This window comes from Macrotis lagotis, chromosome 8 (assembly GCF_037893015.1).
Source record: "Macrotis lagotis isolate mMagLag1 chromosome 8, bilby.v1.9.chrom.fasta, whole genome shotgun sequence".
Taxonomy (NCBI): Eukaryota; Metazoa; Chordata; class Mammalia; order Peramelemorphia; family Peramelidae; genus Macrotis; species Macrotis lagotis.
In genome coordinates, this window is record NC_133665.1 from 161,054,948 (window position 1) to 161,079,929 (window position 24,982).

Genomic DNA, 24,982 nt, shown 5'->3' on the forward strand with positions numbered 1-24,982 from the left:
CCCCGGGAGCCGAGGCGGGGCCGGGGCGCGGGGGGCGTGCGCGCGGGGCCGTGAGCGGGTGCGGGTGGGTGCCCGCGCGAGGGGCCGGTCGCGGGTGGGGGAGGGGGCGCCCCCGGCCCGGCGCTGCCCGCGCCCCGGCCGCCGCCGCCCGCCCCGCCGCCGCCGCCGCCCGCGCGGCCCGGGAGAGCCGGAGCCGCGCCGGAGCCAGCCCAGCCTCAGCCCGTCCTGGAAGCTAGTCCCGAGCGGAGGAATCTATTGTTATTTATTGTGTGGCTGGGCATGCGGCGGCCGCGGCGGCCCTCGCCTGGAGTGGGTGCGTGTGTGCGCGCGGGGGTGCACGCGGGGTGCGCGCCGGGCCGAGCGTACGTGTGTAAAGGCCAGAAAGCACCTTAGTTTGCTCCGAGACACCGTTTGCCGCGGGTGAGTCCGTATTTTTCCATTTCTGCTCCACTTTTGCAGCCGCCTCCTGCTTGTTCCCTGCACTTCAAGCAGCCCCAACCACAGCCCCCCCCCGCCACACAGCCCGGAGCCCGGGCAGCGCCAGCCCCCCACAACTACTTTTCCTCCACGTGCGGCGCCCGCCCTGCCGGCCCGGACGCTCCCGTCTCCGGGGGGGGCGCCGGGCCCGGGGGGGGGGGGGCCGATGCCCGGGATGCTCGGGGTGGGGGGCGGGCCGGGCGCGGCGAGCCGAGGACCCGCGGGGTGTGGGGGGGGGCGGCCGGCACCCCCGCCCCCGCCCGCCCGGGGACCCCGAGCCGAGCGAAAGCGAGGGGACTGGGGGGGGGCCCGGGGCCAGCGGGCTGGGCCGGGCCTCCGCGCCCGCACCCGCACTTAGGACTTGCACAAAACTTTTTTTCCCCCTTCGCGGGTCTGCCCCCCTCCGAGTGCCAGCTCCCCGGGGGGCTCCGGCAGCCAGGCCGCCCAGGGGCGCCCGCCGGGGGCACTTGCACACTCCCGCGGGCCGAGCCGGCGCCCACTCGTAAGTGTGCGCACGCACAGCCCGCTGCCACTCGGGCCGGAGCCCCCAGCCCACGGACCCCCAGACGGACACACGGACGGCCACACGGACACGGACCCTCCCCCCCTCCTCCCAAGACTTCGCTGTCCCCCCCCCCCCCCCCCGCCGCGAACTCGAGTTGCCTGCTTGGTCCCCGGTCCCGGGCGCCGTGCTTGTGTGTGTGAGTGTGTGTGAGTGGGTCTGTGCGCGCGCGGATCGCCCTCCCTCTGCACAGCCCCCGGCCGCCCGCGATCGCGGGGGTCGCGCCTCCCTCCGCGGCCCCGGCGCCCGGCCGCCCCTCTCCGGCCCCGGGCCGCCCGCCGGCCTCGGCTGCCCAAGCGGCCGCAGAAGTTGCCGCCGCCGCCGCCGCCGGGGTCACTCGTCTGCTCCGACTGCCAGCCGCGGGCCCCCTCCCCCCCGCTCTTTCCCCCGCAGACTTTCCTCCGTCCCCACGCAGACACGACCCAGACACACACACACACACGCGCGCGCGCGCGGCGGAAACTTCCCCCTCTCTTTGGGGGCACGGGCCGAGCCTCGCAGCCCCCCCTGCCCACCTGTTGTGGTCTCCGCCTCCCTCCCCCACCCGGAGGCCCCCGGGGAGCGGGCATCGGGCTGCCCGGGCCCCCCCGCCCCCTCCTCCCCATCCCCCCGCCCCCCCCCCCCCCCCCGGCGAATCGGGACTAAATAACCGGGGAAACTTCAGCCCGAGCCTGGGACTGCCGGCCCCCCCCGCGGCTTGTCGTGGCCGCCGCCTCGGGGCGCAGGCCGAGGGGAGGGGGCTCCCTGCCAGGCTTGCCAGAGCCCGATTCCTCTGCCCCGGAGTTGCGAGTGTCGGGCTCGCACTACCCACACGCACACATTCGCGCACACACACTCGGCATTCTCCCGGCCTCTCGCCCCCCTGTCCCCCCCCCCCGGCCCCCCAGCCCCAAACCTGCCTCCTGGAGACTTGTTGCGAGCCAGCCTGGACGCTGGGCGCCCCGAGAGCCGAAAGTTTGTCTGCGGGAGGCGAGGCGCGGAGCGGAGCGGGCGAGCCGGGGGCCCCGGCAGCCGCCGCCGCCGCTGCAGCCGCCGCCGCCGCCGCCGCCGCGGGCGCTGGGGAGGAGATGGTGGTGCGGGCTCCGCTGGCCTCGGAGCGGGCAAGCTAAGGGCTGGGCCGGCGGCCTCTCCGTCCGGTAAGTGGAGCGCTCCGGGCGGACACGCGGGGCCGGGGGACCCGAGCCGGAGGAGGAGGGGGCGCACGGTGTGGCTCGGAGTGCCGGGAAGCAGCGTGAGTGTGCGTGGGGCTGGGAGAAGTGAGCGCGAGGTTGGGGCAGAGCGGGGCGCGGAGCCCGGACCGCACCGCCCTGGGCCGCGCCGGGAGAAGGAGCAGGGCAGCCGAGCCGGAGCACAAAAGAGATGGCCCCCCTGGTTTTGAAAGAAGCAGATGCCAGATCAAAGTTGAGCCCCCAGAGTGGAAGGGCTGCTAGGAAATCTAGTGCCATTCCTCTCCCCTCTTCTCACCCCCTCGTTCCCCTTATAACTATTCATTATTTCCAAGTCATTGTGTTTCAAATCCCGTTGCTGGGCTGATTACAGACTCTATTGATTTAGTCTGTGCTCATCTTAACGAAATTTATTTTTTTCTTTTGCTCCTCGGAAAGATGGAAATGAAACTATTCCCCCCCCCCCCAAAAAAAAACCCCACTCCTTTCACTTATGCTGAAGGATGAAATTACTATAACTACTGCATTTGATGAGTTTTGTGCTTTTGAAGTCGACTTCCAAGAATTAGAGGTGAGCTGATATTCCCTCCCAGGTATCCTGTTAGGATTTCCTTCCTGGCCATAGCCATCGCGATGAGCCTGCCCAGCTCAAAAGCCCACACTCAAACAGGCTACACTGCACGCATCCCCAGCCGATCCCGAACCTGCAGACCACGTACTCTTTACCTGTAGGGAGTCCCGATCCTGAGAATTGATGGCGAGCAAGGAAACTGGATCAATAAAGTCTCAGTGACATACAAGACAATGGCCTCCCACCCCTGGCCTTTTGGAAATTGGGTTTTTTCCCAACGTGGTGGCTGGTTTTTGTTGAACCTTTGAATTAGGAGATGGAAACACTTCAGACATTGACTATCCTGTGCAGGATATATAAGGGAGAAAGAAGATCACTTGATATTTTCATTGCTAGTGAAAGAAGTGCTAAATGACTTCTTTTTGTCCTCCACTGAAGTTGTAATTCAGAGAAGACCTAGTCTTTTTTTTTTTAAGTTCAGGATAAGTAGAATATTCTTGGTCACACACTCAAAAATTAGTTTCTACCCCTCTCCATCTCCAGCCCCATTATTTGAACTATCTCACATTTACACAGCAACACACACACACACACACACACACACACACACACACACACACACACACACACACAGAAAAAGCACTCAACTAGTTACCATTCACAAGGTGTCGACTAAACTCTCATTGAAAAAAGAAAAGGTATTGTAGCTTTAACATCTTGCCTTGGCAGCATTCTTTCTCCTTAGTCTTTGGATTAGTCATTGTATGAGAGAGAAAAAAAAAAATCACTTTTTTTTTGGGAGGGGGGAAGAAAGTAAAGTAAACAGCCTTCAACAAGTGAACCTTGACAACCCAGATTAAGGAAGGCAGTGGAGATCAAACAAAGCTGCTGCTGGGCCGTTGTCAGGGGCGGCCTCAGGGAAAGCTCTGTAGTGTGCCATTAGGCAGCCAGCCTCTCTGTTCACTTATGCAGAAATGGACCATTGCAAATGCTGAGCTTTGTTGGGCAAGCCAAGGTTAACTTAGACAGAAAGATCTATAGGCTTTTCAGTCGTTATTTTTTTTTTATTTCTTTAGCTTTCTGAGTGGCTAAACAAGTTAATTTTTAAAATGGCCTAGGACTCTGGTGATCTGAACTCCACCCAGAAATAGCAGAGTGGGTCTTTGCAGTCTGATCTGAGTTGAGTTGCTCAGAAGCCTAGAGAGGAATTCTTGTCTTTCACCAAAATTCCACTCCCCAATTAGAGTTGACTAAAATTCTCTCATCTCCAGTCTGAAAAAAGATCCGGATTGTTAGGGGAGGGGTGGAGGATTTGATGTGGCAGTGAAAAACTGATGTTCAACAGAAGCATTTCCTTCTGAAACAGTTTGGGGTTGGTCAGTTCTTGAATTTTTTTTTTAAAAGGCAAAGCAAAAATTTCCAAATATCATTTCTCAGCATGTCATTAAGCATGGCCACTTTGCAACTTTTATTCAAATTCTTTGCAACTTGTCTTTGCTTGTAGACAAGGAAATGTAATTGCCTTACATTTTTAAAGGAAGTAGTAACAGGAATTACTGTAGCATTTTGTTTTCACAGGTTTGGCAAAACATAATGCAAAAAAACTCCAGCAATTTAAACTGACAACATAAGATTTATATTGTTTATTTTGCTGAACACTTAAAAAAAAAGATTTTGCATTTCTTTTCAGTCTTGCAACATAAACTGTTTTATTTATCTCTTCTTGCTATAAACCATCCTAAAATTAAATAAAATGTCATTTTCGGTTAACTCAACCGGTGCCATGTTAAATAGGAAACAAGATAAGTAAACACCTTCAGAAGAATTTAAAAAAAAACCTTGTCATTTAAGTGTTATACTTTTAATTAGCAGCACAGAGCACACAATGAACACTTTATGTTGTTGTTGGGCTTTTTTTTTTATAAGCCAGTCTCACGACCATCAGGAACAACCTATGGCAAAGTCTGTAGCTTTTTATTGCATACACCTTTTATTGTATAATTAAGAATGTGTGTTAAACATAGCATGTATACTATTAAGTGTAATATGTAATGTTTTTGAAAAGCTATAAACTTGTTCTGGTTTAATCATTTGTACCTACAATAGCAAAAAGTCACCTTTAGTGAATATTGGGCCTGTCACGCCTGCTTTTCCTGGGTAACTTTGCCTTCACCTCTTCTGTGAAAAAATCTTTTCTCCCCATCTTATAAATTATGTATTCTTGTGCTGGGTTGGAGGATAGGCCGGTTTTCTATACATGTTAGAATTAGCAGCACAACTTTGATATTTGAGAAACAAATAGACATCTATGCAGTGCTGTATCCTATGCTATTGAATGAATAGTGAAGGGGAAATAGAACAAAGAAGCCAACTTTTATTGAACTCAGTTACATTTTTATGAAGAGTCTAATTATTGAAGTTATTTTGTTTCCACTTTTACTCAGGAAACACGGAGGTGATTTTTGAAAGGTTAGTCACCCTAAGGAAGTGTGTATGTGTACAGAACATATGTGTTAAGATGGGGATTATATTCTAGTGAGTCCCTCAGAATATTTACAGGACATGATAATGGTTGTCTTTTAAAAACAATTTTAGACAGATGCTCATAAAATTTAAATAGATGATAGAATGTCAGAAAATAGTATAAATTTTGTTTATGATTCAGTTACTTTAAGGCACTTACATTAAAGCAGCTCATTTAACCCTGGGCCTGACTAGCATTAAGTGGTAGAGGGGGCTTCTAAGGAGCCCCTATTGCCCTTTGCTCTCCTGATAATCTTAAATTACTACAACTTAATTGCAACTTCAAGGCACTCAGCTCAACATGTTTTTATATGGCCGAGAAAGGGTGTAAAAGACAGAACAAGATTTGTACAGGTGGGGGGGGGGTTGGTTGTTTTTTTTTATATTAGCTTTTGCTTACCTTCACACCTCGTCAGACGCAATAGCTTCATTTATAAAATCCATTCAGAATAAATAACATTTTTAATGGGTAAACATCATTTCTTAATAGCTGATGCAAATAGTTTGCATTTTTTAGAAGGTCCTTAATAAAGGTTTGGGGAGAGACCGGAGATATAGATTTTATCATCATATGTTAACCAATTATTTTTTTTTGTCTTTTGAGGGGAAAAAAGACTTTTCTTTTTAAAAAATATTTTAGGAAGTTAGAGAAGGTGAAGTAATCTTTAGATTATGAATGGAAGGAAAAAGCCTGGGCTAAGGTTTGGTCTGTGGAGTTTTTTAGACATCCATCCTATTTCTGAGTATCAGTGACTTCCAGGCCTCTTACACTCAGAATTTTTCACTGCAAGGATTCATTTGGAGCAGAAGTGACCCTTATATGCCAAATTCAGAGGATCTGGCTTGCTTGAAATTATAAGAAGAGGAATCTACTCAATGGGAAGGTTTGAGTTAGAGAAGAAAGAGGCTGCCAAATCGAGGGACACCACCTTTTGACTGCAACAGCCAGTTGTTTTCACATGAACTGAATGACTATGGAGTTTGCTACAGTATCTCTGAGGATATGTTGCAATGGTGTGGTAATGGGGAGCCAACAGAAAAAAAAGAGTGTTTTAAAGAATGGTATGGCCTCTTGGATTTCAAGAAATGTTGCAGTTTGGAGGCCTATTGGTAATATCCTGCTACATTTGGGTTGGGGTGGGCCCACCGGTGGCTCTTGGCGCTCCTCTGGGAGGGCACTGGGAAGGGAGCTTGCAGTACAGGAATCAGGGAAGAAACTGTTTTATAGCCTTGTTTGCTCTGGTAGTGGGTTATTTTTGATTAGCAAAATGGTCAGATGTGGCAAGAGCAGGCTTTTCTTTTTTTAATGATTGCTTTTGGAAATCAAATTGCTATTGACAAGGTTTGGCTTGAACTTATTATGTCCCCTGTTATTTCATCCGATCAGAAGCTGCACTGAGCGGCTAGGGGAGGAGAGTCTCTGCACAGCTTGTTTTTCGGTTCTGATTCCCTAGATACCAATTTTTAGCATATGCACGGCCTTGCTTACAACAGGTGTGTCTATGGCTCTCTTGAACAATGTGGACAGTTATTTTTATGAAACCTTAACTGAGAAAATATTTTCTACACAATCACACAAGGGAAGGAGGTGGAGTGGGGTGGGGCTGAAGGAAGCCCAGATGGAACAGACCTGATACCTGTTCAGGTATAAATCATTTTTACCTTATGGCCTCTTGGGTTCTGTTTTTTTTTTTTTAAAAAGAAGTCTCCATTTAGTGCCTCGAATTGGCAATTATGTTGGAGTAATTTAAGATTATTGGGAGAGTGCAAAGGGCAGTAGAAGCTCTTTGGAAGTCTTGCTCCACATTTAATTCAACTCAGTCATGGGGTTAAAGGAGTTTCTTCAGTGTGAGTACTTAAAGTGACTGAATCGTAAACAAAATTTATATTATATTCTGATAAGTAATAATCTATTTAAATGATATTAAAGTCGCTATATAAAAAAAATCGAGCTAGAAATAACGTCAGTCTCTCCAGGGCCTCTGGACAGGGATGAATATCTGGACAGACTTGCCAAAATGGAACCTATCTCATGAGAGACTTGCGGATGTCTGGTGTGTAATATAGTATCTCTATAATTTTTTTGTAAAAGCCAATTGTATTGTCTTTCTAAATAGGGTTTTTCATAGGAGCAGTCTCAAACTAATATCAATAATTATAAAACTATAGTCAAGTGATTTTTTTTATTATTACCCACTTTTGCCATACAACATAATTCAGGGCTTTTTATTTTTTTTATTTCAAGTGCTTACTTCCTTTGCCATTGGCTGGGCAATGCTCTGAAGTCAAACAGGCAGCTAGAAGAGATGGTTCTTGCCCTGGCCACGTTCTAGTCTCCTCTACTTTTCCTGCTTGAAAAACGTGGATACTAATGACTTAGATGACAACTTCTGTATCATAAGGAGGACCCAGGGATAGTGTTGCATCCCCCCGCCCCAAGTTAAATTGAATACTCCAAGATATTATGTGATACCTAAATACAGAAAATTAATAAAAAGCATTCCTAAGATCTTTACCTCCTCCCCTTAACCCCGCTATTGACTCATTCTGTAGCTCTTGGCAGATTATTAACCTTCCATACACCAGTTTTCCATTCTGTAAACTCAAGCTAGTATTTTTAGAATCATTCTTTAAGATCGTGGATTAAAAAGTTCCAAAATATTATTTTTAAATTTTTACAGGTTTTCAAGGGACTGTAAGGGCATTGCTGGCATCCCTTTGGGGAAGGTGCTGACTGAGCTGCAGCTTCTCACATTTATTCACTGGGTTAGTGATGCTCTCTCACAGGAGCGGTTTCCCTTTCTAGAGACAGTAAAGACATTGAAATAGGCCGAGATGATGGAGAAGGAGGCATGAATTTGCATAGTTGATTCCAAAAAATTGGAGGGGTTGGACCACCTCTTTAGACCTCTGCTTTGATGGAGCGCTAGATTGGGAAAAGGGGAAATTTGGGAAGCAAAAAAGGTCTCTATTTAGGGTTGGAGAAGGGAGGAAATTGAGATACTTGGTGTTTTCAACTAGAGAAGCAAGGCCGAACAAAAAGGTGTCACAGTTCAACAAGATGGTTGGCACAAGTAAAAGCATTGTTAGTTTTCCTTCAGCATCCAGACATTTCCTTTCATATTGTATTGTGGTTTCATCCATGTTTCCCAATGAGTGTTGTCAGATTGTAGCTAGCAATTAGTGTCAAATGGCTTTCCATGGGCTCCCTGACACTTTTTCTTCTGAGTGTTCCATCTCACTTTCCTAATCAGAACTGTTTATTCATTAATTAGTAGATTAACCGTGTTAGCACATCAGTAAACTAAAGTAGTCAGATTTCCCAGGGCATCTTGGGAAATTCTCTGTAGTTTTATGTGACTGGACATGCAGTATTATTGATTTAGAAAGCTTAGCCAATGGTGCCAAAGTGTTTTTAAGAGATATAAATAGAGAGAAAGCAGGGTAGCAAGAAGAATGCATCTAAAAAGATTATGTGATAAAGGAAGATAAAATGCTAAGGAGGTTTGTTTAAATATTCAGAGCTTCAGCTAAAGATCTAACCACTAAGATCAAAAGAGTTATTTAAATAAAAATTGTACAGACATAGTTTTCCTCTGCATTAGCAACATGCCTTTTGAAGTTATCCAACAGAAATGTGTTTGTCCAAAATGCCCTATTTTTCATCTTGATTCGCTACTTTGACTTGGAGTATTTTTTGACTCGAAGTAGTAAAACATTTCCATTTTAATAACTTTTCAATTAACTTGGTGTCGTTTTTCATGTGACATATAAATGTGCATTTTACAGTTACAAATTCTACAAGCATTTATTAATCACCTACTGTGTGACAGGTGTTGTTAGTGTATACAGTTCATTTGCCTCCATAGTATTCTACACATCTGCCTTGTTGCTGTTCAGTTTTCCAAGTACTTTATTTTTCATAGCACAGTTGGTCTCGAACAAAATCAAAGGGGGTGGGGGTGGGGGAGAGAATAAACCAAAGGATCTTTGGGAAGATGGCAGAGCACTTTACTACCCAAGCAACGAATAAAGGCTTTTCTCTCAAAGTGAAACATGGAAATGATTGGAAAAACAGAAGATGCAATAGGAGGGGAAAAGTAGTATTAATGTCACTGGTTAATGAAACACACACAGTTGCAATGTTAAATCATTACTCTCTTGTTTGTTGAAAGGATGTTAATCATTTCATTAAGAAGGGTTAAGTAATTAACTATATGTCTTTGGGGAAGTAGTGACAGACATCTTTTAGTGATTTATTCTAGAAATATTAAAATAGAAAGTTCCCCCTGGTTTTAACTTTTGAAGGGTTCGCAGCCAGCTAAACCTTGGGAGAGCAGAGATGATGTGACATTCCCCCAGCACTCAAAGAATTCAGGACCAAATGCTTTTTCGACCAAAATAGGGCTTTTGCAGCAGGCAGGCGGCCCCTGGCTGCTTGGGTTGTTCTCCTGGAAGCCTGCTCCAGGCATGTTGTTGCAGCCCTGGTGTTATGAATGCTTTTTGTGGGTTTAGGAAGGGTTCATCTTGTTTTCTAAATAATGGCTTTTGTTGCACTATGATGCTTGTTGACAGTAAACCAGAAGCCTTAACTTGGGTAAGCTTACAACAAATTCTTTTACTTGTAGAAGCAAGTTATCTTCTTTTGCTCATTAGATTGTCAAATCACCCAATCCCTTTGTTTCTTCATTCTGAAGGTGGAGTACAACCCTTCAAATACTGCCTGGAGAGGGAGGCAGAAAATTCCCACAGTGGGCATGTCCCCCCCCCCCCCCATTTCATCACATAAAGTTATTAGGCTGTTGAAGTGAACTGATTTCCCCCCTCTACTAAAAGAAAAAAAAAATCAAGGACTAAATGAAATAGTTAGCCCCTGCAAAAGGGACTTAACATTTGCTATCAAAAAGATGTGATTTTCATAAATTACCAAATAGCAAAATAAGTAAGAACTGAACAAGACACTTAGTTAAATCCTTTGATTTTTACATTTAGGAAACTGAAGCTAATAGAACTCTGAGACTTATTTTTCCCTGAACAAATGGTAAAAATTTCTACATTAAAAAATGAATTTCCCATAAAAGGTTGATCATATGATCAGATATTGATTTAATGCCATACTGGGAATAAATTTTTGCTATTATTTGTTGCCACTGACTTTTTTTCACTAATAAAATACAGAATATTATACTTCTGTATCTTAATTTTCAGGTTTAGCATAGTCTTTCTGGGGAGAGGCAGTGTGGTGTAGTGGGAAGATTACTGGATTCCTGTCAAAGGACCTGAGTTACCATTCTGACTTGGGTACTTTCTAGTCCTATGACTTTGGACAAAACATTTCTTTGAGCCTTCCTTTCTTCATGTGGTAAATAAGAAAGGGGGTTTAGTCCAGTGGTCTTGGAGAAACCTTTAAAGACTCCATCAGTAAGCATAAAGGAAGTAAGGTAAAGGAGTTACACCATATGAGAACCTTCGGCTAGACCTTGAAGGTCCCACTGACCTTTGACAATTAATGAACCTCTGAAGAAATTCCACAATTAATTTATTTACTCTAAGAACTATGCACATATATGAGTTGAAGCTATGATTTTTACATATATACACATATGTACATAATACTTAGACATACATGTTTCAAAATATTTTGATTTCTCTAAGAGCAAATAAAGTATGAAGAATTTAGGGTGTGAGTTTAAAATACAAATTTACATCATTATTTTATATAATTTTTCCTGGAAGAAATTTTTTAAAAGAGATGTTAGTCTGGATGATGAAGTTTTTATAAAAATAAAAATCCTAAAGTCAATTTCTTATAATACAGAAAACAATCAAGTAAATAGTTTTTTGAAGGGCACGAACTATTTTCTTAACATCTTTTAAAATTGTAGCCCAAGTCTTACCAGTTATCAAAGCAGTGTATTTGCTAGAGCATTGGGCAGTTGTAGTTTGAGTCAGATGTTGTGTCTCTCTCCACCCTGGTCCTTGTCACTAGCTAGCTCCCCTAGGTTTGAATTTCTCTCCCTTCTCATTTCTATCTCTTGACTTCCCTGGCTTCATTCAAGTACCAGCCCAACTTCACCTGGGCAAGAGGCCTTTCCTGATTCCCCTGAATGTTAGTACTTCCCTCTGTTGATTAGCTCCAGTTTATCCTAGATATGGTTTGTTTGGGCATGGTTATTTTCATGGTGTGTCCCCCATTAGCCTGTGACCTCCGGGAGATCAAAGACTACCATTCTTTGTATCACCCAGTGTCTGACACGTAGTAGGTGATTAAATGCTTGTGGATAGACAGATTTTAAGAAGTACTTTATATTTACACATAATTCATACGGTGGTGTAACAGCTTATTTAATATAAGGATTTACTTATGGACATTTTAAGGGTTGGCATTTATCTCGTTAAGATATGTATCGATAGTTATATATGTGAATACGTATCTATTTATATATATATATATATATATATATAAAGATATACATAGATAGAAACGTGAAGATGTTTTAAAAATCGAATATGTCAAATTCAAGCTCTGTTATCAAACTTGCTGCATAAGCCCGAGTTTATGCACTGTGATAATGCTAATGACTAAGGGAATCAATGATGCATGACTGCAGGAAATCAGTGGTATAATCAGAGAAAGTTATCAGTTTTTTTGTCATTAAACATTAGTGATAAATAATACACTGTTCATTTTTAGCAGATAGAACATATTTAATTCTGATGTACAGAGTTTCAATTTAGTAAGGTTCATTGCTGAATAAAATGATAATCTTTTATAATTTAAAAGAAAAGAGGAAAATGTATTTGTGTCAGTATGCGTTACTTGCTCTGGCTATCCAGGAATGTTGCTCTTAACCAGTCCCTGATTAGTGGGAAAAGTTGTTTTCCCCCAAACTAAATAAGTTGGTTAATTGTATTTATGTTTTATTAGATATTAGGATACATTATCTAGTCTTTCAAGAGAAACAATTCCAAGGTAGAATGTGCTTCTCTGAAGCATGTACAAACACTATAGGTACAAAATCTTGTAATTTAAAAAAAAAGTCAATGTCAGTTCCTCTTGTGTTTTAGAAACTTTGCTAAATTCTGGAGTGTATTATTTTAACCTGGAGTCTTAAATTGGACATAGTATAAAAGAGTTTTTAAAAAATCACAACATCAGTCATATAATCAATTGATTAATTTTCTTTTAAATTTTGATTCTTATCTGAAGAAAGGTGTGTGTGTGTGTGTGTGTGTGTGTGTGTGTGTGTGTGAGAGAGAGAGAGAGAGAGAGAGAGAGAGAGAGAGAGAGAGAGAGAGAGAGAGAGATTAGCTTCATCTTGTTCCCCAGGAGCCTTCTGCTGAGATTACTAACTGATCCAAATGTTCAAACCTGCTAAGGTGAGGTCCAAAGCTACCATAGCAAGATGAATTGATGCTAATAACTGGCCTAAAAAGATAGCTGCTATTTTCCTAACGTTTTTAAAACTCATTGGATTTGAGGACCAGATCTGTAAAAATAGTGATTGCCTCTAGACTTTTTTCTAAGCGTCCTTCTGGCTATAACATTTTTTGAATCTATGACCTTGTAAATAAGCAGAAAATCTATTTGGAGCTGGCTTATTAAAAGGAAATATTTGACCTTTAATAACCCGTGTCTCTAACCTTTTGAATTGTCATGAATATATAAAGACAATAATAGACGGTCCTGTTGCTCTTTTCACAAGATATCCATCTTGGGCTAGACCAGAAAATGCTGCCCTGCACTGAAGAACAGAAGAGAGAAATTGGAGAAGTATTTTGTTAAGTGCTAAATGACATAGGGAAACCAAAATGAAGATTTCCAGATCTTTATAAAGAAAGAGCTTTGGGAATCTGATTCCCAGGAACATGGGAAGTGGAACACCCTACTGCCTTTCACTTTTCCTTCTGTAGTTTTCATATCTGTGGAGATTCTGGCCAAAGGGCTAACCCTACAGTTGGGAAGATCTGGGTTCAGATTCCACTCTACCACTCACCAACTTTATTACCATGGACAGATCACTAAATAATGAACATTTAAATCGAGCTTTAATTTTGCAAAACACTTGATTATCTCATTTCATTTCATTTTTATTTGATACCTCTGAGCCACCATCCTCCTTCTGCCACATAGGGTCACCATGAGGTTCAATTGAGACTATACATGCAAGCAATTTGAAAACTTCAGAGTGTTAGGAAATTAGCAGCTATCCTTTTAGGCCAGTTATTGGCAGTAACTCATCTTGCTATAGTAGTATTAGACCTCACCTTAGCAGGTTGGACCACTTTGACCACTTGGATCAGAGTTAGTAATTTCAGCAGAAGTCTCCCGGGGAACAAGATGAAGCTAATCTCTCTGTCTCTATGTCTTTGTCTCTGTCTCTGTCTCTGTCTCTGTCTCTCTCTCTTTCTCTCTTTCTTTTTTCCCTCTATTCTTCCCTTTTTTAAAAAAAATATATTTTATGCCAAGTTTTGGACTTCATGAAAGACTGTTAACTTTATTTACATAGTACTGCCCATAGAGAATTCTCATCTCCAGTGACCTCCTTGTGCTGAGATGATAACGTGACGAACATTTGTGTCCAATTTCTCCCTGACAAATTAGAGGAACAGGTCTTGTTCACTGACCCGATGAGCTGCAACTCTCCTGGAGGTCAAGACCCCAAGGAGGGTCCTGTGAAGAGGTTCAAGGTTGATGGAGCCAGGGAGCTGGAGTGGATCTTTGAAAATATTGTTAAAAAATCCTTTAGAACTCCCCTTCTTCACAGTCAGATGGAAAGCTCTTAAGGAGTGAAAGACTGGGAATGGAAATGGGCTCCTCATGAGGATAGTCTGCTTTTCAGACAGGGAGTAAACAGAGTTTTCTGCATCCCTCTTTATAAGGTTTGCCGGGGCAGATGCTTACATTTGTAAATTTCCCATCATCTCTCATGCTTAGAGAACTTTTGCCTTACTGCCAAAGCTTTTGTCCTTAAAAAAGATAAATAAAAATCTCCCCAATGGGTTAGCTTTTTGAAGACTCAGATGATCTCTCATCTCTTGTGGGAAGTCTTTCCTGATGTCTCTATATGTTAGTTTGTCTCTCCTTTCATTGTTTCTGAAACCTCATTTGTTTATCTGTTGTATTTTTTCAGGAAAGTATAAGCCCTGGGGTTGTATGGACTATTTTTCATTTTGCCTTGGTATGTTCAGAACATAGTAGGGTGCTTAATCAATATTCATTGGTATAGAAAGCCCCTTAACTTTATAGTTTTGCTTAGCAACACCAGAACTGGACAAAAGTAGCTGGTCCGGATCATGGAGATCCTCCCAGACCAACACCGTCTCCCTCTTCCTCCTCCTCTTTTTCTTCTGGAATTGGACTTAAGTGACTTGCCCAAGATCACACAGCTATTAAAGGGCTGAGCCCTTATTAGAACCCAGGCCCTCCTAACTGCCCTAAGACCTTTTTAGAGATTTTAGAGATTAGGCTGTGTGGACACAGGACAATGCCTTGATCAACTTCTCACAGGTGAAATGAGGGCACTGCAGAAGCTAATGCCCATTGTTTCTGCCTGTTAATCCGTACCCCCCATCAAATTATCATGCTGCCTTTGGAGCTAGTAGTTTCTCAAGGTTAAAGCAGGGGAATAGAAATATACTACAAAACTACTGAAGAGGGCACCAAAAGTTCACACTCCTCACACTCCAGCTTAGTTAACATTGCTTTTGACTTGTCTCTGTTTCATTTTTGGTACTTTAAGAATGTGTGTTTAGTCCAGATCTTCTCCTTTCCTCTCTGTTTGACTTTGGTGCTAGTTTCCCCTATGTATAAAACAAGAGGCTTGTACCGATGACCTGTGACCTCCCTTCCAGAAGAAGAAGCAGCATGACATAATGGACTGAGCCCTGGCTTTGATGGTGGTCAAACCTCTTAATTCCAATGGTGCCTTCCTGTTTTCTTCCTGGTTCAAGATGAGCTGAAGACCCCAAGGGGCTGCCTAGGTCACATGGTGGCAGGGATTTAAAGTGTTGGCATGACCTTGAGGTGGAGAGATTAGCAAGAAGGGTTTTGGTGAATACTGCAAAACTAGGGTCAAGAAGGGAAATATAGACCCTATGCATGCACTCTTGATTCTTTTGTAGGCTCTTATTTGTCTGGGTCCATTCCCCCGGGAGAGGATCCAGAGAGCTGTGTCTGTCAGTGTATCTGGATGTTGAGTATTTGTGTGATACTTAGACAATCTTCTTTTTTTAATGATGTGACTCATTGCTTCAATCTCTCCATGCCTTGTAATTGAACCCAGACCTGGCCTAAAACATGACCTCAGACACTTGGTAGCTGTATGTATCCCTGGGAAAATCACCTAAGATCTTGAATTCTGTGATAATTTTTGTATTTATTGGCATATTGTTTATCCTCATAGAAAGTTAATGCAGTAGATAGAGTTCTGGGGTCTGAATTGGGAAGTTTCAGCTTTCTGAGTTCAAATCTGGCCTCAGACATTTTGCATGCTACAAGTCTCTGGGCAGGTTTCTTAATCCCTGTTTGCCTCAGTTTTCTCATCTGTAAAATGATCTGGAGAAGGAAATGGCAAACCGCTTTGGTATCTTTGCTATGACCAAGAGTTCCTTTCTCTTGACCACATCCCTTTTTTCACCCTCCCCCCTTTTTTTCCTGCTCCTCATCCCAATCCCTGTTTTTACCTCAGGGATTTCTTCTATAGGTTGAATTCGTCTATGACTCTCAAAAAGCTTACTGGAAGGTGTGACATATTTTGGTCCAGAACAGGGATTCATCATTTGGGGTTTGTTGATAATTGGAAACTTATCTAGGAACTTGGATGGGGAAAAATAAATTCCATCTTTATTAGCTTCCAACTGAAACTTCTTTCAGTTGTAAATACAGAAAGCAAGTATCATTCTAAGAGGGGTCCATAGACTTTAACAGACAATCAAATAGGCCAATGGTGGGCCCTCTTCCATTTCCTGCTCTTGCCCCTCCCAGCCCCCATTCTTTCAAAAGAAAAGAACAGATTTTGACTGAGAGGTGGAAGTGTCCTCATAACTTCAGTATTGGTTTGTGGGATCCTGACCGACAGACCTTACTTTGTATAAAATGTTCTTAATTTTTTTTTTCTGATATGAAAATTGAAAGGAAAGATTTATTCAGTTACCACCTGGTGTCAGCTTAACCTAACTTGCAGGTGCAGGTCTTTTAAGGGGTGAACATTTTGAAAGTTGAATCTGGAAACAAAGTGAGAATCGAAAGGTGGGGTGGTTCAGCTAGTTGGTGTGGTAAAAGGAATGTTGGCCTGCCTGGACACTAGGGGCTTCTTCTATTACTACCACTCCCCTTCTCCCATGGGACCTTGCTTCATTTGTTTTTCCTTTCTATTATGCTTAACTATTTACAAGATAACTTAAAATGTATTGTTTTGGATGATGCTCACAGAAACCCAATGGGATTAAACATGACCCATGTTGCTAGCTCTTGTTCACTGGAGAAGAAGCAGAGGTTCAGTATAGAACCATGTTTTCTCTGTCACCTACCTGGTAAGTGACAGAACCTAGACTCATAGTCAGAGCTGCCAGTTCAAGATCAGGCATTGATTCTAACATATTTCAGTTCCTTCCCATACTAAACCCCATCATCTTGTTAGGTTTCACTTTTCTCATTTGCAAAATTAGGATTATAGCCTTTTACCCATTCCCTTTCCCCAAATCTTCAGTTCTCTAAATTGAGTTGGGAAGTCAGTTCTACCATTTTCTCTTTCCCAGTTTCTGAAATAGTTCATCCCCTTGTTTCTTATGCTTCATCCAAACACCTCACAGTTGAGGGGAATGGTGCACCAGACTTAGAGGGAAAAGATGGAGAGGTTCAGATTCCAGCTCTGTCACTTAATTGGCTAAAATCAGTTTCCTTGTCTATAAAATGAAGATAATAATGCTTGCACTACTTCCCTTACAGATTTCTTCTGAGTATCAAATGAGATAGACTCTGTCAAGTCCTGACATGTAAACCTTTAGAAAACTTCATTTTAATGCAAGTCATTGTTACTATTCTTAGCACCTTTTAAGAATAATAGGGTAGATTTTCTATTACAGGAGGACATGAGCAAGGATCATCAAAGATTAGAAAATATGTAATATCCTCAGAAGGAAGTACCCTGTTATTCAGATCACAAATTTGTCAGCCAATCAATAACCCTTTTTAAAAACCATGTGCAAGGCAGTAGGGATCTAAGGAGTAAAAATTAAAAAGTGTCTGTTCTCATGGAGTTTACATTCTATTGGACCGCTGAAGTCTCATGGTTATTATTGTAGCCACCATTCGCTCCTTTTCACTTACTAGCTCACAGTGAGGTGTTACTACTCTAATGGTCTTTAGCTTGGAGCTCTTTGGGAAGTGGAATGACTCACCTGAACCCTGGATTGAGTCTGTTGGGGTACTAGGGGAGCCTGTGACAGGGACTCCACTTCTTCCCTTCTTTTATGCAAAGATGTTGGTTGTTAATCAGGTAGTTTGTGTGTGGCTTAGATCAGGATCAAAGGCAGACACTGGGCTTGTAGCTAATTCACAGTCCTCAGGGAGCCCCTCTTTAGCTGTAAAATCCACATGTGGCCTAGAAAGTAACTGGGACCAGCTTGGCTAGGAACATGTAAATGTTTGCCTTTGGATGGATGCATTGTTAATATAGAGCTCTGCTCCACAGGATGCACATCGGCATCTATTGATATAGACAATTTGCCTTTCATTAAACAGGGAAAGTTAAATAGTATGTAGGCATATATGTAAAACAAAACAAGGAATTTATAATTGGAATATGTCGTATTATGACTTGTCAAGGGTCAGATGATTCTATTCTTTTCCTTAATGCCTACTAATTCCTGCCACCTGAATTGGCTTTGCAGGTGGGCAGGCCGCTTGGCAGAACATTTCCTCTTTCATCTCTAGACTACTTGGATCAACAAGGGGAGAGGGAGATGAATCCTCTCTTCATGCCTTTGAGGCCTCCTTGTTGCTTCACTGTCTCTTCCTTCTTTCCATTTCTATTTTGCCCTCCCTTCCCAAATATCTTTCCTGTATAGCAGCTGGCATCAACTGGAAGACTTCAAGAGCTGAGCATATTCACTCTTCCCTGTGTCAAAAAGACTCTTCCATGATAATCGTCTTTATCTATAATACTATTCTGTCACATCTATATATCTCAGATTTTTTTCCTTGTTGAAGATATTTTGTACATCTTAGAGTTTATTTTGCTTAAGATTAATTATTTTCTTAATCTACCTTCTCTATAGGTCTCCCTACCCTTTTATCTCTTTTCCCTCTTATTTCTCTGCTACATGAAATGGGTGTATGCTTTTTTATATGGGTGTGAATGTTTGTGTGTGTCTGTGTGTGTGTGTGTGTGTGTGTGTGTATGTGTGTGTGTTCTTTAACTGGTTCAGGTGAGAGTCAGGTTGAGTCACCAACTTTTTCTCATACCCCCCTCTTCCTTTTTTGTATGTGTCTACTTGTGCTTCCTAATTATGATAAATAACTTTGTGTGTTTCTTTTCCCCTTCTCTTTACCTTCTTCTCTTAAGGTCATTAAGACATAACAAAACCACTTCATTGAAAGCTGGGGAATGAGTTGTGGTTGAATGATGTGTTTATTATATATGCTATAGAAATTGAACTTGGGACCAGACATTTTATGTCTCAGTGGTAAGCAAGCTTGAGGAAATTGAAAGCTTGCATTTGGTTGTTAGAGTTTGGTGCCACCACGTCAGAGACCACACTCCAGCCAGGGATGATACACACCTTTCTAAAACAAAGGGTAGTAGGAAGTAATTGTATTTTTTTTTTGAAGAGGTCTCAATCTACCTTTATAATGTCATATCTACCGATTCCTCCCAGCACTTGCAATCTAATGAGATTGGCCCCTTGTTGTTCCAGCTTTCATCTGCATATTGTCACACTGGTCGGCCTTCATGCCTAAAATTCTCTCTCACCTTATCCTTCCTCTTAGAAGCTAATATTTCCTTCAAAACTCAGCTCAGGTGTTTTCTTCTAGATGAAGTCTTTTCTGATCCTCCCAGCTGCTAATGTCATTTCCCTTGCCACTTTACTTTAATTTATTCTACTTGGACTTGCTTATGTTCATATTATCTTCTTTGATAGAATGCAAGCTCCTTAAGAATGGAACGGGTTTTTTTGTCTCCCTAGCACTTATCAGGCTTTAATAGATGTTTACTGATTAATAATTAATTGATTTTCTCCTTGTATCTCAGGCTTCACTTCTTCACTCCTCATAGGACATGAACTTGGCAGAAGCCTATTTACCAAATAGACCTGGGGCTATTTTGTTTAACCATACCCTCAGCCCATGAGCCTCAGAATAATAAACTTGGTTGGATCATCCATTTAACTACGCAAATGTTTTGTACTTAGGCTCCACTTTGGATTTATGTCCTTGCATAATGTATTTTGTGTTTGTTTTTTGCTTATCTTAGTGATGAAGATCTAAGTTCTATGGGAATTGGAAAGTTAAAAAACTTAGGAGAAATCGCTATGTAAAAAGGAACCATCTATGAACTTCTGACCAGAGAATTTGCTTCTTTTGCTAGCCTAGAGACTCTATCCTGCCAAGGAGTTGATTGAAAGGACCTTGTTGGATAGTGAATTCTGAAGAAGAACTGCATATTTAGAACTGTAACTTACTGAGAAGATGACAACACGTTGGGGAAAAGAGTTTTTCCTTCTGGCTAGCACATCTGTGTTTCTTGCATTTAGAGAGCAGTTTTGCCAAAATATTTAACTGGCCTGATATACAATTACCATGTTTATAGGGTTTTACAATCCTGTAGAATGTAAGCTTCTTGAGGGCAGGGTTACTTTATTTTTGTTAGTGTTTTCAGAACAATGAATACAGTACCAGACTGGTCTATTGGAATTGAAGTAAATTGAATTGCATGCTCAGCAGATCATGCGAATTAATCAATTAATTAATTAGCTCGCTGATCATGGTGAAAAGATCAACTGGAAAGAGGGTGCTTATGTTTAGACAGTTCAGTGTGTTAAAGTAACATTATACACATGTGTCTTTGTCAAAAGCAGTTGGTGAGAGGAGGAGAGAGTGATCTGTTCCAGTTGCCGGATCTTTCTCTCTTCTGATAATATAGAGTGGTGTTGAATTCAGTGACTCCTTATGCTTCTTCTTATTTCTGTAATAAGCACTCTGTGATTTGAGAGCCAGCTTGGTCTAATGCATAGAGTGCCAACCTGGGAGTCAAGAAGACCTGTCTGCGTGCAAGCCTTGTTTCTGACATATCCTAGTTTGTGTGACTTCAGGCAAACCCTTTACTTTCTCAGTGTTCAGGCAACTTTCCAACACACTGACTTCCCAGCCTTCAATAGTAGAGGGAATTTCCACAGAAAGGGTTCCAGACATTTGTGAAATTTATGATTTATGTTCCAGAGTTGCCTACCTATCTATATCATTTCTATCATCTGTGTATTTATGTGGATATCTGTCTATCTCTCCATCTATATCTAGCTCTAATCTCTATTATCCCTATCTAATTTGTTTTCCAAGGATTGAATTTATATTATTTAAAAATGCCCTATTACTATTATGTATTAAAGTATATGTAGATATTCTTGCAACCACTTAAGTATCTAAATTCTACATCTAAAGGAGGAACCAATGATTAGATTTTCTGTTAGTCCAGAAAACAGGTTTCAAACTAACTGAATTTATATTTTATTAATTTCTTGACATAGGAAGAGTGTGTGTGACTGAGATTTACATTTAAATGGCAAAGTGGCAAAAACTAAAAAAAAAGAATTCTCTGATAAAGTTGTGAGGATGTAAATACTTCCTTCTTCATGTTTTGATCTCTTAGATAGACTGTTGGCCACTTAGCAGTAATCAATCAATCAATCAGGATTTAGTAAGGGTATCTTTTTTTTTTTTGCTAACTAGGCCTTTGCAACTTAAAAATTCTATTAGGGCATGACCAGCACCAGAGGCAAAGTTTTGATTCCTTTCCTCTCACCTCCCTTTCACTTTCCATCCTTCAACCTTAACTCCATGGAGTTGCACATGTAACTGTTTTCAAGTTTATTGAAATTTAATCTTTTTAAATGTTTTTGAATTTTATGTCATTTATTTCTGAATGTAGAGAAACTTTTTTAAAGATAAAGATGGCATTTGTGTCAGAAAAGACTATTAAAATTATAGTAACCAAATCCAAACGGAGTTCTGTTTTATGCATGCATCTGAGGATTATGTATTATCTTCTGGTTTAACAGGTTAAAAAACCAAAACCTACCTATTCAGTAATCTAGAGAATGAAACTGGGGAATTTTCCCCATTATACCATATATTCAGTAAGGGGACTTTGTAGTTTGAGGATTCAAGGTCTCACACAGTGTCACTTCCCTAGCCAGTTTTGTTCTGGGGTTTGTGATGGTTTGGTTTTGACTTTTGGCTTTTGAATAAGTGTTTTAAATATGGTTTCTTGTGTGTTTTTATTGCTTCTGAAAAGGGTGCAGGTGCAAATATCAGGAAGTGAAACTCTAGGAGCCCTGAGGGATCCTTACTCAAATGGTGCCAAGCAGGTAGAGTAGACAAGTGTTATCACCTTACTGATAATCTGGCATCCTGTGGATAGTCACACGTGCCGTGTGGATTACCGAGGGTGAAGTCATACAGTAGTTTGGCACCAACCTCAACTGTTCACAGGAAGGGAGACACCGAAGACAGAGATGGAGAGGAAAACTGCTTCACGTTCTTAGAGATGGCAGAACAAGTCGTTTTCCTGCCACATCAGGGGAAGCAAAATTACAGTAGTTCTTTTGTCTGTTCATGTTTCGCTTTGACTCTGAGGTTCTGTCAGTTGTGCACTCTGAAGGTTTCCTTGATAAGGGTGTAAGCACTATATTTCTAGGGTTGAAAAGTCTGCTATTGGTGCCTATTAGCTCTGGAATTCTTTTTCAGGAAACAGGTCTAATTTGGCCTGGGGTAGACAAAGTTTCCATATTCTGAAATTACTCTATAATGTAGAATAATTTGAAAATTGGAGAACTAATATTGAAATCCTAAGTGTAGCTTGTCAGGACTGAGGAATGTAGTGTTCGAGCAGTCCCTGATATAGTCTGATACCAGACAACTTTTGTCTGGTGCAAGCATATACTAGTTAAAGTGCTAGATGCCAAATTCATTCCACCAAATTAATCATATGTTAAGGTAATATATATAGATATTGCATTTGTTTTTTGCTTGTCCTTTAAAAATATTTTAATTAGTATCTTTGCTTTTTATTTCACTTTTATTTTTGACTGTATTCCATTTCATCTTTTCTCTAGCCAGTTATCCTTTGTAATAAAGAATAAAAAAATTAAAAGAAAAAAAAGCAGTTTAGAACTAAGTTTGATAGTACATTCAATGCTATATACCCATAATCCTCCAATTTTGCAGGGGGGGAGAGAGAGAGAGAGAGAGAGAGAGAGAGAGAGAGAGAGAGAGAGAGAGAGAGATTAATTTTCTCATTTCTTCTTGGATACAAACTTTTATCATTTTATAAATTATAATTTAAGATTCAGTCCACATTTTTCCCTGATTATACTTGCTTCATACTGTATCAGTTCTTCTAAACCTTCCCACATTTCTCCATACTGTGGTATTCCTCTGAATTCATGCACGGCATTTTGTTCAGTCATTTCTTTATTGATGGAAATCTGCCTTGTTTTCACATCTTTGTTGTGACAAAAGTGTCCCTGAGACTTTTTTCTCTGTCTCAGATATCTTTATGGCATGTTCCTAACAATGATATGTCTCAGATCAAAGTAAGGCATATGTTTTGGTTAGTTTCTTAACATAATTCAAAATTATTTTCTTATAAAAATGTTTTTTTAAAAAAAATCAGCAAAAATTGGCACTTTTCTACCCTGACCCCATTAATTGAAAACTAAAGAAAAACATGTGTAGTCCTACTAACATGTATAGTCAATCAAAACAAAGTTTCATATTGATATTGTTCAAAAGAAAAAAGGTATCTGTCCCATTCTGTATGGAGTCTTTCGTCCTCTGTCAGGAGAGAGTTAACATGTTTCAACATCATCATTCTTCTGGAATCATGGCTTGTTAGTACTTTGAAAAAATTCCCAATTCTTTCGAAGTTATTTTGCTTTCATCATATTGCTCTCATTGTAGAAATCAGGAGATTCTGATCACTTCAATTAGCATAAGATCATAGCATTCTTTCCAAGGTTTTTCTCAAATTATCCCCTTCATCACTTAATTATGACTAAATAGTATTCCGTCACATCTATATACTATAACTTGTCCATCCATTCCCCAATTTGTGGGCACCATCTCAGATTCTTTTTCTTGTTGAAGATATTTTGTACATCTTAGAGTTTATTTTGCTTAAAATTAATTATTTTCTTAATTTACCTTCTCTATAGGTCTCCCTACCCTTTTATCTCTCTTCCATCTTATTTCTCTGCTACATGAAATGTGTGTATGCTTTTTTATATGTGTGTGAATGTTTGTGTGTATGTGTGTGTTCTTTAACTGGTTCAGGTTCTCATACCCCCCCCTTCCTTTTTTGTATGTGTCTACTTGTGCTTCCTAATTACGATAAATAACTTTGCTTAAGTTTTCTTTCTTTTCCCCGAAGTGTATTTCTTTTCCCTTCTCTTTACCCTCTTCTCTTAAGGTCATTAAGACATAACAAAACCACCTCCAAGCCTTGTCTAATTACATTGCCTCTATGATCCTTGATGATGATAGGGCTCAGAGGAAACACATGTATCATCTCTCTTTATTAGAATGTAAGCAATTTATCAGTCATTTCTCATTGTTCATTTATGTTTACTGTTTTATGTTTCTTTTAACTCCTATGTTTGAACTTGAAAGTTTCTATGCAGCTCTGGTTTTTTCATCAGGAATGCTTGGAGGTCCTCTATTTCATTGAGGTTCCATTTTCCCCCTGTAGCATTATACTCAGTTTTTTCTGGGTAAGTTATTCTTGGCTAATAAGCCTACATACTTTGCTTGCTGTAATATCATATTCCAAATTCTCCATTTTATATTGGTGACTATGAAGTTATGTGTGATCTTGACTGTACCTTCTCAGTACTTGAATCCTTTCTTGCTGTTTGGAATGTTTTTTCTTGAACCTAGAAACTTTAGATTTTAACTTTGATTTTTTTTATAATGACATTTAGATAGTCCAATTTTTCCCTCTTCAATCTGTTTTCTAGCATCATTTGTTTTTCCTATGGGACACTTACATTTTTTCTATTTTTCATCCTTTTGACTGTTATAATATTTTTTGTCTCATGAAGTTATTGGTTTCTGTTTCATCTCTTGTGCTAATCTGCTAATTTCCTTTCTAATTCTCATTCTTCTATAGCTCTCGTTTCTTTTCTGATCGTGTGATACTGGGAGAGTCACTAAATTTCTGTCTGTAACAATTTCCTCATCTGAAAAATGGAGATCAAAATAGCAGTCTCACAGATTTGTTGTGAGTATCAAATGGGATAATATTTGTAAAGGACATTTAGCATGATAGGTGTTTAATAATTGCTTAGTTCTTCTCTTTTACTTCATAGTTGTTTTGATTTATACTCCTGATATCATTAGTGATTTGGAATAATTTTTCATAAAATTTTTAAGTTTGCCATTCTTTTGAGAACTGTTTGTTCATA

The 24,982-nt window shown here is 41.2% G+C and overlaps 1 protein-coding gene across 12 annotated transcripts in view; it reads left to right on the forward strand.

The window, feature by feature from the left end:
- The first annotated feature begins 310 nt into the window (after positions 1–310).
- FOXP1 (forkhead box P1) overlaps positions 311–24,982 on the forward strand; it is a 671,450-nt gene continuing 646,778 nt past the window's right edge. For 8 of the 12 annotated variants that reach the window (XM_074198735.1, XM_074198737.1, XM_074198738.1 and 5 more), the window contains exon 1: positions 311–420. The gene's annotated coding sequence lies outside the window, so the exon portion shown is untranslated. Of the gene's footprint in view, positions 425–2,122; positions 2,176–11,753; positions 24,799–24,982 lie in introns of those variants that run through there. The other 4 variants (XM_074198730.1, XM_074198727.1, XM_074198729.1 and 1 more) reach the window with 4 other exon arrangements.